This window comes from Salvelinus namaycush, unplaced genomic scaffold (genome assembly GCF_016432855.1).
Source record: "Salvelinus namaycush isolate Seneca unplaced genomic scaffold, SaNama_1.0 Scaffold2085, whole genome shotgun sequence".
Classification (NCBI taxonomy): Eukaryota; Metazoa; Chordata; class Actinopteri; order Salmoniformes; family Salmonidae; genus Salvelinus; species Salvelinus namaycush.
In genome coordinates, this window is record NW_024058881.1 from 21,737 (window position 1) to 35,450 (window position 13,714).

The 13,714-nt window shown below is 38.4% G+C and overlaps 2 non-coding genes and 5 pseudogenes across 2 annotated transcripts; all 7 read right to left on the minus strand.

Annotated features, from left to right (window-relative positions):
* Positions 1–6,922: 6,922 nt before the first annotated feature.
* On the minus strand, positions 6,923–7,072 carry LOC120038124 (annotated as a pseudogene).
* Positions 7,073–7,765: 693 nt separating this feature from the next.
* Positions 7,766–7,882, minus strand: LOC120038128 (annotated as a pseudogene).
* A 635-nt stretch (positions 7,883–8,517) lies between these two features.
* On the minus strand, positions 8,518–8,664 carry LOC120038112 (annotated as a pseudogene).
* A 692-nt stretch (positions 8,665–9,356) lies between these two features.
* Positions 9,357–9,475, minus strand: LOC120038114. Its single transcript, XR_005474962.1, has one exon. It is a non-coding gene; the product is annotated as a 5S ribosomal RNA (ribosomal RNA).
* A 674-nt stretch (positions 9,476–10,149) lies between these two features.
* On the minus strand, positions 10,150–10,293 carry LOC120038116 (annotated as a pseudogene).
* Positions 10,294–10,989: 696 nt separating this feature from the next.
* Positions 10,990–11,108, minus strand: LOC120038126. Its single transcript, XR_005474963.1, has one exon. It is a non-coding gene; the product is annotated as a 5S ribosomal RNA (ribosomal RNA).
* Positions 11,109–11,792: 684 nt separating this feature from the next.
* Positions 11,793–11,939, minus strand: LOC120038113 (annotated as a pseudogene).
* Positions 11,940–13,714: the final 1,775 nt, after the last annotated feature.

A 13,714-nucleotide genomic window follows, 5' to 3' on the forward strand; every position in this document is an offset into this window, starting at 1 on the left:
GCACACAGAGTGGTGAAAAAGTAGTTTATTTTGTTTACTAGATTATATCAGTGAACCACTAGATTCCCATCATGCAACACTGTCGAAAAAATCACCAATTACTTTTTAATATCTTAACCTATCTGATATCACAAATGTTTGCGATATGACGAAATACAATCACATTCAGACACACACACACACACACAGACAAATGCATGAAACCAATTGATTTATTATCGATAACATCTCAGATTCTCTTGTGCTTTTGATTTACTCCATAAAAGAAGGGTTGTAATTCCAACATGGAAAACACAGGGCCATCAGACACCAGTCCAGTTCCACTCCTCACCAGCATTATTTCCTTTGATCATTTGAACAGGGCGAGGGAGCACAGAGCACACACAAGCTGCATTCAGTAACAATATTCTTATTTGTCTTATGCATAAAAGGCAGTTGCTCCCTGACAACACAAGGAACTTTGATCGTATTAAAAGGGCAGGGGAGACTAGCCCATAGAAGCTGCATTTAGTCAATTCAGCATCAAATGCTTACTACAAGGCAGTGTTGCTGATGAAATAATGCCACACCCCCTAGTGGACAAAAGGCTTACAGCACCTGGTATTCCCAGGCGGTCTCCCATCCAAGTACTAACCAGGCCCGACCCTGCTTAGCTTCCGAGATCAGACGAGATCGGGCATATTTTTTTTTTTTTTTTTTTTTTTTTTTTTCTTTTATTATGAAGAAACACATAACATTTACAACATTCAATCAACAATCAAAAGGTTGAACAATTCATCCTTTTACAAAATCAAAAAAAGAAAAGAAAATAAAACCTATTAGAAACACAATCATCCACCAAAACCAATTAATAATTAAAAACAAGTTTTCCATTCGACTCAATTTCAATAAAATTGCTCCCCCACACAAACAATTTTTCAAAATTACATCCACCATATTTATATATTACTTCTATATCTTTCTCTAACATACTTCTAAATAAAACCTCTACACTCACAATTTTCCCTTCATAATGTCCCAAATTCCTTCTTAGTCTTACAGCGTATCTGGCATGACTAAGAACAAAATTCATCAAATTAAAATTAATAACTTTGCTTTTCCCAGTTAAACCAAAAAGAAACAACCTCCTCCACTCAACCCCAGCAACAATCTCTTCTCCCCACTGTTGTACTAAAATCCCCTTTAAAAACTTATGAAACTCATCTAATCTACTACATTCAACAAAAAAGTGCATAAAATTTTCCACCCCCGTACCACAAATATCACATTCTCTTTTAATATCTCTATTTATTTGATGTAAAACCACGTTCGTAAAAATTCTATTATGTTTCATTTTAAAATCATTGTCTTCACATTCTATAGAATTATATTTTACATTTACATTCTTCCATATTGATTTTACATCTATATTTGCAAACACCCTAGACCACACTTTTTCCGAAGCAGGAGTTTTTATCTCTCTTAAAATACATTTTTCATAAACTTTTTTAACTTTCAAACCTGACAAATCATGCTTCTTCCCATTACCTTCATAATATAAAACCGGTAAACCCCTAGCTCTTGTTGCCACCTCTTTATTTATTAAAACACCCCACTCCCCAGGAAGACATCCTAATATTCTCTTATACATGTTCTCCACAGTAGTTCTACTTATTTCATCATTTTCTTCAACCACATTATCAAATATTGCCTGACTTGGAAGGAACCCCGGAATTACCTCATATAAGATGTCCCCAATCTGTCTCATCCCAGCCCTCATAAAATATTTACAAAACAACATCTTATTATTATACTGTATCTTGGGATTTAAAAAAATTGGCTGATTTAAAATATTGTCTAAAATGGTACACTCATAATAAATATTTGGTAAAAACTCCCCCCAAGCCTCAAACACTTCTCTATAAAACAAAGGTATATTACCTAACATTTCCTTTTTCATACACATCAATAAACCATTGTCCCCCATCCTCCCAACCTCCTGCAAATACTCCTTAAAAAATCTTTTCCATCCATAATCTAATTCCCCATATAAATATTTACGTACCATTTTGACTCTAATTGCTGTTTTCCTCACATTTAAATCCACCAACTTCAAGCCCCCCTCCTCATAACCTGCAATCAAAGTTTTAAAAGCTATTTTCACCCCCTTCCCTTCCCATAAAAAATCAACTACAATTTTATTCATTTCAGATAAAACCCATTCTGGCATATCCAAAACATTCATTACATAAATAAAAATTGACATCAACAATGAATTTATGACAATTACTTTCCCTTTTAATTTCAAAGACCTCCCCCTCCACATATTTACCACCTTCCTAACTTTGTTTATAACCCCACTCCATGTCATATCCCTAGCTTCCTGTTCCTTCACCCCTAAAAACACACCTAGCACCTTAAAATAATCATTTACCATTTTAAAAGGAAAAATCTCCTCATTAATCTTCCCAACATACATTATTACTGACTTCTCCATATTCACTTTTGCTCCTGAGGCTTTCTCATATACTTTAAAACACTCCATCACCCTTTTAACACTTTCCTCATCTCTAACTGTTATTGTGGTATCGTCTGCATATTGATGAATTAAACTAAAACCTCCTTGCGGAGTCTCTACACAATTTATAAAATGATCTTTTTTAAGGTATGCCGCTAAGGGTTCTACCGATAAAACATACAGTAATGCTGATAAAGGGCACCCCTGTCTCACTGATCTCTCAAGAATAAAAGAATCTGTTAAAACCCCATTACATTTTACCCTACTTTTTGCCTTTCTATATAATAATTTTATCCATCCTATTATTCTATTTCCAAACCCATATTTTTCCAGTACCCTAAACATAAAATCATGTTCCACCCTGTCAAAAGCTTTATTAAAATCTATACTTAAAACAATTCCCCCTCTCTTATCGCTATTCATTTTATTTATCACATCTCTAAGTGTAATGATGGTATCAGCTATGTCTCTTCCAGGCACACTATAATTTTGTGTAGGTGCTATAATATCATTTAAAACCATCTTCATCCTATTCGCCAATATCTTAGCTAAAATCTTATAATCTGAATTTAATAAACTAATTGGCCTATAATTTTCTAATTTCATTTTGCTCCCCTTATTTTTATATAAAACCGATATCAGTCCTGTCACCATGGAGTCTGAAACAGTATTATTATCTTCCATATATTGATACACTTCCATTAAAATCGGTGCTAAAAAACTTTCATACATTTTGTAAAACTCTGCAATTAGTCCATCTACTCCAGGACTTTTATTTATTTGTAATCCCTTAATTGCATCTTTCACTTCATCCACTGTTATCTTCCTATCACATATTTGCTTTTCCTCAACACCAATTTGCACATCCACACTACCTAAAATCTCCTTTACACACTCTTCATCCACCTCCCCTTTCTTAAATAAATCCTTATAAAAATTCTGTACAGTTTCTAATATCTCAACATAATCATTTACCACTTCACCCTTTACATTTTCTATCTCACTAATATATGATTTCGTCTGTTTAGTTTTCTCTAAACCAAGAAAAAAAGACGTACATTTCTCCCCTTCTAAAACATACTTTGCCCTACTTCTAATAGATGCCCCCTTACATTTATCTATTTCACATTTGCTCAATTGTGCCTTTAAATCTAAAAACCTTTCAATATTATAAATAGGATCAATATCACATTTCCTCATTTCTTCATTCAATTTTGCTCTTAAATAATTTTCTTCTCTTGTCATCCTACTCCTTTTCTTCCTTGCATATCTAATACTAAAATCTTTTATTTTTTTCTTAACATTTTCCCACCACTGGCACTTATCATTCCCTTTTTGCTTATCCTCCATTTCATGTTCTATCAAAGATTTAAGTTGTATTCCATATTCCTCATCACCTAGATACCTTGCATTCATACACCACACTCCCCCCCCCTTTCCCCTCCCTATCTAACCCCACCGAAAATGTTAACCCAGCATGATCACTAAAAGTTGTAAAAATATACTTAATATCCTTCATAAAATTCCTTAACCCTTCATTTACTAAAACCAGATCTATCCGTGTCTGTTTCAACTCCCCTAAAACCACCTGCCTTCTAGAAAATTCTCTCTTGTACGGATTCTCATCCCTCCATATATCAATCATTCCTTTTTCTATCATCATCTTCTTTAAAACCCCCCTAGATACATCACTTCTAAAAATAGCTCCTCTTGTCATATCCAGTCTATCCATTTTAACATTAAAATCCCCAACTACAATACAGTTTCCCTCACACCATTTTCCTATTTCTAAAAATAAATCTTTGCGCTCTATTTCAGTATTAGGCGCATAAATATTTATAATTCTAAAAACCCTACTCATATATTCAAAATCTACAATTAAAATCCTCCCATTATTATCATTATATATCTGTTTCACATTATCCACCACATCCTTCCTCAATAAAATAGCAACCCCACTTGAATTCCCCCTGCCATTGTTAACAAAAATAAAATCTCTCCATATTTTTTTTACTTCTAAAATACATACATTGTCCCAATGTGTTTCTTGCAGGCATAAATTATCCGAATTCTTCATTTTAACTATTCTTTGAAATTTTTCCATTGTTCTTAAACCATTCGCATTGATTGACATACAATTAACCATTCCAATAAATAATAATAAGAAAATATATTTTCTCATTTTCCTCTACCTTTTGTCATGTTTTCTTCCTTTTTCGTCCTTTTTCACCTCCAACGCCACTTTCCTCTTCCTGTAGCTTACCCTTGCTCTATCAATCTTTTCCATGTCTTCTGAATCTGAAATTGCCTCTAAATCCATCTCTTCCAACCAACTCGAATTCTTCTTTCCTGTGCCTGTTGTGCTGCTTGTATCCATTTGCGTCTCCTGTATAGTTGTCAGCATCCCACTCCCCTCCACTTCACCTCCTTCCGAAGCACCCACATAGCCCGAGGCCCCCCCCCAAAAACTGTGAGTCCCCAGTGCCTCCACCCATCCCACTCCCGTCCTCCTCCTGAAAACTCCCTCTTCTTATCTCTGAATCCATACTGCCTCCTATTTCCTCCGTCTTCTGTTCCATCTTTTCCCCTCTTCTTTTCTCCGTCTCTCCTCCCTCCACCACGTCTTCTCCTCCATCGTCTTCTTCTACTCGGGGTGATACATCAGCCTCCACAAAAAGATCCTGGCTCCCCTCCTCATTCACAACCTCTCCACATTTGCACTCGTCAGCTCTCATGCGACATCCTTCGCAAAATGCCCTTTCCTTTCCACCTACACATTCTCTTGCATAATGCCCTTGCTTCCCGCACTTATAACATTTAAATTCAGGGCAGTCCTTCACAATATGCCCAGGCTGAATACAAAGCCTACAAACTCTGACCTGCTTATCATGCATGACTCTAAAGTACTCTCCACCTTCAAGCGTATCAAACTTTGTAGAGTACGGCAGTGATTTCACAGTATCAGTGAATTTGACTTTGCAGTATCTCGTGCCATCTGCTATATCCGTGCCTGGCCAAACTCTCCTCCTGATTTCAGAGACTGCTGATACACCCCAGCTACATAGCTTGCCCAATATAGCACTGTCTTCCATGTATACAGGCAGATTCATGAACGACACCACCACTTCCTTCACATTAATATCTCTCGCCAGTATCTTGGTGTCCTTTATTCGTATTCCATCCATTAGCCGTTCTTTTCCTTTTTCATTCCTCATCGTAACTTCATACTTCTTTTCTCCTTTCATTCGGCATCCCACCACCTCTCCACACACCTCCTTAATTGCTCTTAGTAGTTCCATTGTCGTCACTTTGTCTTCTCCTTCCAACTCAATTGCCACCGTGTATTCTTTTCCATATTTCATTCCTTCTTTATCTTCATTTTTCTTCCGTTGCGCATTTTCGTTGTCCTTTTCCATTCCGTTTGTCGTTGCCATGTTGTCCGTCATAATATATCAAAAAATGGGTCCAAAAAAGGCTCTCCCCCAAGCAGAAAACCTGCAAGGGGGAAGACTAACCAAACTTTAAACTATTCAACTGAAGAAAATAATAAATTATATTGCAAAAACCAATTAATTAACAAAAATAGCTCTCGAGCAAACACTCTCCAGCAAACACTCACTCACAGCTCAGACACTCGCACCTGTCGTCACTTCTCCAATCAGGATGGGCGTATTGAGGCAGGTATGGCCGTAAGCGAAGGTACATCTCTTGGTACACCATATAAAGTCAAAGTGAGTCTGATAAACAGACATTGCATTCTCACCAATTAGATAAGCAGCTTGAACTTTGGCTCACTCAAAAAGTGGAAGAAATTACATATACTGTAGCCATCACTTTTTAGCACAGATAGTTGGATGAAATACAAACAAACCTTGCTAACATTTCAAAGCGAGGGCACATATTTCAGTCTTGTGGGAAAAAACGGACAAATACAATGACTTCTGACAAATACATCATCAGCAACAGTTTCCCATGCAGCTATCCTACTAGCCACAATAAATACACAAAAGCTCTGGATGTTGAAAACCTATTGCATTGTTCTGTGCTAAGGAGGAACGCATGTATGGACAATTTCATATTGGAAGCGCATGGGGCGCGTATGACACATCATGACCGGGGGGGTTAGAGTGGCTTCTCAACTATCTCTTGATTGAAGTACCAGCGTGGCATAAATACAATGCTGCATTTCGCAACATAATGTTTAGACAAAATGCCAACAATGTTTTGCTACAAACAAATGTTTCCACCTTTCGATTGGTCCACAAAGTCTCTTTCACAACTGACTTCAAAGATCTCCATAAGCACAGTCAGTTGACTCAAGTCATCCTTAAGCCTGCCGCCAAGCAACAGTTTATCATTAACAAAGATATCAGGGTAAAGCACAAACGACCACTACCATAAATTTTGCAAACGACCACTACCATAAATTTTGCAAACGACCACTACTATAAATTTTGCATTCGAGATTCCCACATTTGGAAAATTCAAAAGGGGTCAGCCCAGCCAGAGTGGAATGGCTGAGCCCCACACTTGGTCAACCACCTTCTTGATCACAGTATCTCTTCTGCTTAGTGGAGGGCAAGTCTCTCCAGTGCCAACATTTTCCGCTAACGGGAACCACTTTTTGTTGTGATAATATCATATCACATCGACCTGCGTTAAATGCCGTTTAGGAATGCACTTGCACACAGAGTGGTGAAAAAGTAGTTTATTTTGTTTACTAGATTATATCAGTGAACCACTAGATTCCCATCATGCAACACTGTCGAAAAAATCACCAATTACTTTTTAATATCTTAACCTATCTGATATCACAAATGTTTGCGATATGACGTAATACAATCACATTCAGACACACACACACACACACAGACAAATGCATGAAACCAATTGATTTATTATCGATAACATCTCAGATTCTCTTGTGCTTTTGATTTACTCCATAAAAGAAGGGTTGTAATTCCAACATGGAAAACACAGGGCCATCAGACACCAGTCCAGTTCCACTCCTCACCAGCATTATTTCCTTTGATCATTTGAACAGGGCGAGGGAGCACAGAGCACACACAAGCTGCATTCAGTAACAATATTCTTATTTGTCTTATAAATAAAAGGCAGTTGCTCCCTGACAACACAAGGAACTTTGATCGTATTAAAAGGGCAGGGGAGACTAGCCCATAGAAGCTGCATTTAGTCAATTCAGCATCAAATGCTTACTAAAAGGCAGTGTTGCTGATGAAATAATGCCACACCCCCTAGTGGACAAAAGGCTTACAGCACCTGGTATTCCCAGGCGGTCTCCCATCCAAGTACTAACCAGGCCCAACCCAGCTTAGCTTCCGAGATCAGACGAGATCGGGCATATTCAGGCTGGTATGTCAAAGTGAGTCTGATAAACAGACATTGCATTCTCACCAATTAGATAAGCAGCTTGAACTTTGGCTCACTCAAAAAGTGGAAGAAATTACATATACTGTAGCCATCACTTTTTAGCACAGATAGTTGGATGAAATACAAACAAACCTTGCTAACATTTCAAAGCGAGGGCACATATTTCAGCCTTGTGGGAAAAAACGGACAAATACAATGACTTCTGACAAATACATCATCAGCAACAGTTTCCCATGCAGCTATCCTACTAGCCACAATAAATACACAAAAGCTCTGGATGTTGAAAACCTATTGCATTGTTCTGTGCTAAGGAGGAACGCATGTATGGACAATTTCATATTGGAAGCGCATGACACATCATGACGGGGGGGGGGTTAGAGTGGCTTCTCAACTATCTCCTGATTGAAGTACCAGCGTGGCATAAATACAATGCTGCATTTCGCAACATAATGTTTCGACAAAATGCCAACAATATTTTGCTACAAACAAATGTTTCCACCTTTCGATTGGTCCACAAAGTCTCCTTCACAACTGACTTCAAAGATCTCCATAAGCACAGTCAGTTGACTCAAGTCATCCTTAAGCCTGCCGCCAAGCAACAGTTTATCATTAACAAAGACATCAGGGTAAAGCTCAAACGAGCACTACCATAAATTTTGCAATCGGATTCCCACATTTGGAAAATTCGCAAGGGGTCAGCACAGCCAGAGTGCAATGGCTGAGCCCCACACCGGGTGAACCACCTTCTTGATCACGGTATCTCTTCTGCTTAGTGGAGGAAAAGTGTCTCCAGTGCCAACATTTTCCGCTAACGGTAACCACTTTGTGTTCTGATAATATCATATCACATCGACCTGCGTTAAATGCCGTTTAGGAATGCACTTGCACACAGAGTAGTGAAAAAGTAGTTTATTTTGTTTACTAGATTATATCAGTGAACCACTAGATTCCCATCATGCAACACTGTCGAAAAAATCACCAATTACTTTTTAATATCTTAACCCATCTGATATCACAAATGTTTGCGATATGACGAAATACAATCACATTCAGACACACACACACACACAGACAAATGCACTGAAACCAATTGATTTATTATCGATAACATCTCAGATTCTCTTGTGCTTTTGATTTACTCCATAAAAGAAGGGTTGTAATTCCAACATGGAAAACACAGGGCCATCAGACACCAGTCCAGTTCCACTCCTCACCAGCATTATTTCCTTTGATCATTTGAACAGGGCGAGGGAGCACAGAGCACACACAAGCTGCATTCAGTAACAATATTCTTATTTGTCTTATGCATAAAAGGCAGTTGCTCCCTGACAACACAAGGAACTTTGATCGTATTAAAAGGGCAGGGGAGACTAGCCCATAGAAGCTGCATTTAGTCAATTCAGCATCAAATGCTTACTACAAGGCAGTGTTGCTGATGAAATAATGCCACACCCCCTAGTGGACAAAAGGCTTACAGCACCTGGTATTCCCAGGCGGTCTCCCATCCAAGTACTAACCAGGCCCGACCCTGCTTAGCTTCCGAGATCAGACGAGATCGGGCATATTCAGGCTGGTATGGCCGTAAGCGAAGGTACATCTCTTGGTACACCATATAAAGTCAAAGTGAGTCTGATAAACAGACATTGCATTCTCACCAATTAGATAAGCAGCTTGAACTTTGGCTCACTCAAAAAGTGGAAGAAATTACATATACTGTAGCCATCACTTTTTAGCACAGATAGTTGGATGAAATACAAACAAACCTTGCTAACATTTCAAAGCGAGGGCACATATTTCAGCCTTGTGGAAAAAAACGGACAAATACAATGACTTCTGACAAATACATCATCAGCAACAGTTTCCCATGCAGCTATCCTACTAGCCACAATAAATACACAAAAGCTCTGGATGTTGAAAACCTATTGCATTGTTCTGTGCTAAGGAGGAACGCATGTATGGACAATTTCATATTGGAAGCGCATGACACATCATGACGGGGGGGGGGGGGGTTAGAGTGGCTTCTCAACTATCTCCTGATTGAAGTACCAGCGTGGCATAAATACAATGCTGCATTTCGCAACATGTTTCGACAAAATGCCAACAATATTTTGCTACAAACAAATGTTTCCACCTTTCGATTGGTCCACAAAGTCTCCTTCACAACTGACTTCAAAGATCTCCATAAGCACAGTCAGTTGACTCAAGTCATCCTTAAGCCTGCCGCCAAGCAACAGTTTATCATTAACAAAGACATCAGGGTAAAGCTCAAACGAGCACTACCATAAATTTTGCAATCGGATTCCCACATTTGGAAAATTCGCAAGGGGTCAGCACAGCCAGAGTGCAATGGCTGAGCCCCACACCGGGTGAACCACCTTCTTGATCACGGTTTCTCTTCTGCTTAGAGGAGGAAAAGTGTCTCCAGTGCCAACATTTTCCGCTAACGGTAACCACTTTGTGTTCTGATAATATCATATCACATCGACCTGCGTTAAATGCCGTTTAGGAATGCACTTGCACACAGAGTAGTGAAAAAGTAGTTTATTTTGTTTACTAGATTATATCAGTGAACCACTAGATTCCCATCATGCAACACTGTCGAAAAAATCACCAATTACTTTTTAATATCTTAACCCATCTGATATCACAAATGTTTGCGATATGACGAAATACAATCACATTCAGACACACACACACACACACAGACAAATGCATGAAACCAATTGATTTATTATCGATAACATCTCAGATTCTCTTGTGCTTTTGATTTACTCCATAAAAGAAGGGTTGTAATTCCAACATGGAAAACACAGGGCCATCAGACACCAGTCCAGTTCCACTCCTCACCAGCATTATTTCCTTTGATCATTTGAACAGGGCGAGGGAGCACAGAGCACACACAAGCTGCATTCAGTAACAATATTCTTATTTGTCTTATGCATAAAAGGCAGTTGCTCCCTGACAACACAAGGAACTTTGATCGTATTAAAAGGGCAGGGGAGACTAGCCCATAGAAGCTGCATTTAGTCAATTCAGCATCAAATGCTTACTACAAGGCAGTGTTGCTGATGAAATAATGCCACACCCCCTAGTGGACAAAAGGCTTACAGCACCTGGTATTCCCAGGCGGTCTCCCATCCAAGTACTAACCAGGCCCGACCCTGCTTAGCTTCCGAGATCAGACGAGATCGGGCATATTCAGGCTGGTATGGCCGTAAGCGAAGGTACATCTCTTGGTACACCATATAAAGTCAAAGTGAGTCTGATAAACAGACATTGCATTCTCACCAATTAGATAAGCAGCTTGAACTTTGGCTCACTCAAAAAGTGGAAGAAATTACATATACTGTAGCCATCACTTTTTAGCACAGATAGTTGGATGAAATACAAACAAACCTTGCTAACATTTCAAAGCGAGGGCACATATTTCAGCCTTGTGGAAAAAAACGGACAAATACAATGACTTCTGACAAATACATCATCAGCAACAGTTTCCCATGCAGCTATCCTACTAGCCACAATAAATACACAAAAGCTCTGGATGTTGAAAACCTATTGCATTGTTCTGTGCTAAGGAGGAACGCATGTATGGACAATTTCATATTGGAAGCGCATGGGGCGCGTATGACACATCATGACCGGGGGGGGGTTAGAGTGGCTTCTCAACTATCTCCTGATTGAAGTACCAGCGTGGCATAAATACAATGCTGCATTTCGCAACATAATGTTTCGACAAAATGCCAACAATATTTTGCTACAAACAAATGTTTCCACCTTTCGATTGGTCCACAAAGTCTCCTTCACAACTGACTTCAAAGATCTCCATAAGCACAGTCAGTTGACTCAAGTCATCCTTAAGCCTGCCGCCAAGCAACAGTTTATCATTAACAAAGACATCAGGGTAAAGCTCAAACGAGCACTACCATAAATTTTGCAATCGGATTCCCACATTTGGAAAATTCGCAAGGGGTCAGCACAGCCAGAGTGCAATGGCTGAGCCCCACACCGGGTGAACCACCTTCTTGATCACGGTATCTCTTCTGCTTAGTGGAGGAAAAGTGTCTCCAGTGCCAACATTTTCCGCTAACGGTAACCACTTTGTGTTCTGATAATATCATATCACATCGACCTGCGTTAAATGCCGTTTAGGAATGCACTTGCACACAGAGTAGTGAAAAAGTAGTTTATTTTGTTTACTAGATTATATCAGTGAACCACTAGATTCCCATCATGCAACACTGTCGAAAAAATCACCAATTACTTTTTAATATCTTAACCCATCTGATATCACAAATGTTTGCGATATGACGAAATACAATCACATTCAGACACACACACACACACACAGACAAATGCATGAAACCAATTGATTTATTATCGATAACATCTCAGATTCTCTTGTGCTTTTGATTTACTCCATAAAAGAAGGGTTGTAATTCCAACATGGAAAACACAGGGCCATCAGACACCAGTCCAGTTCCACTCCTCACCAGCATTATTTCCTTTGATCATTTGAACAGGGCGAGGGAGCACAGAGCACACACAAGCTGCATTCAGTAACAATATTCTTATTTGTCTTATGCATAAAAGGCAGTTGCTCCCTGACAACACAAGGAACTTTGATCGTATTAAAAGGGCAGGGGAGACTAGCCCATAGAAGCTGCATTTAGTCAATTCAGCATCAAATGCTTACTACAAGGCAGTGTTGCTGATGAAATAATGCCACACCCCCTAGTGGACAAAAGGCTTACAGCACCTGGTATTCCCAGGCGGTCTCCCATCCAAGTACTAACCAGGCCCGACCCTGCTTAGCTTCCGAGATCAGACGAGATCGGGCATATTTTTTTTTTTTTTTCTCTTTTATTATGAAGAAACACATAACATTTACAACATTCAATCAACAATCAAAAGGTTGAACAATTCATCCTTTTACAAAATCAAAAAAAGAAAAGAAAATAAAACCTATTAGAAACACAATCATCCACCAAAACCAATTAATAATTAAAAACAAGTTTTCCATTCGACTCAATTTCAATAAAATTGCTCCCCCACACAAACAATTTTTCAAAATTACATCCACCATATTTATATATTACTTCTATATCTTTCTCTAACATACTTCTAAATAAAACCTCTACACTCACAATTTTCCCTTCATAATGTCCCAAATTCCTTCTTAGTCTTACAGCGTATCTGGCATGACTAAGAACAAAATTCATCAAATTAAAATTAATAACTTTGCTTTTCCCAGTTAAACCAAAAAGAAACAACCTCCTCCACTCAACCCCAGCAACAATCTCTTCTCCCCACTGTTGTACTAAAATCCCCTTTAAAAACTTATGAAACTCATCTAATCTACTACATTCAACAAAAAAGTGCATAAAATTTTCCACCCCCGTACCACAAATATCACATTCTCTTTTAATATCTCTATTTATTTGATGTAAAACCACGTTCGTAAAAATTCTATTATGTTTCATTTTAAAATCATTGTCTTCACATTCTATAGAATTATATTTTACATTTACATTCTTCCATATTGATTTTACATCTATATTTGCAAACACCCTAGACCACACTTTTTCCGAAGCAGGAGTTTTTATCTCTCTTAAAATACATTTTTCATAAACTTTTTTAACTTTCAAACCTGACAAATCATGCTTCTTCCCATTACCTTCATAATATAAAACCGGTAAACCCCTAGCTCTTGTTGCCACCTCTTTATTTATTAAAACACCCCACTCCCCAGGAAGACATCCTAATATTCTCTTATACATGTTCTCCACAGTAGTTCTACTTATTTCATCATTTTCTTCAACCACATTA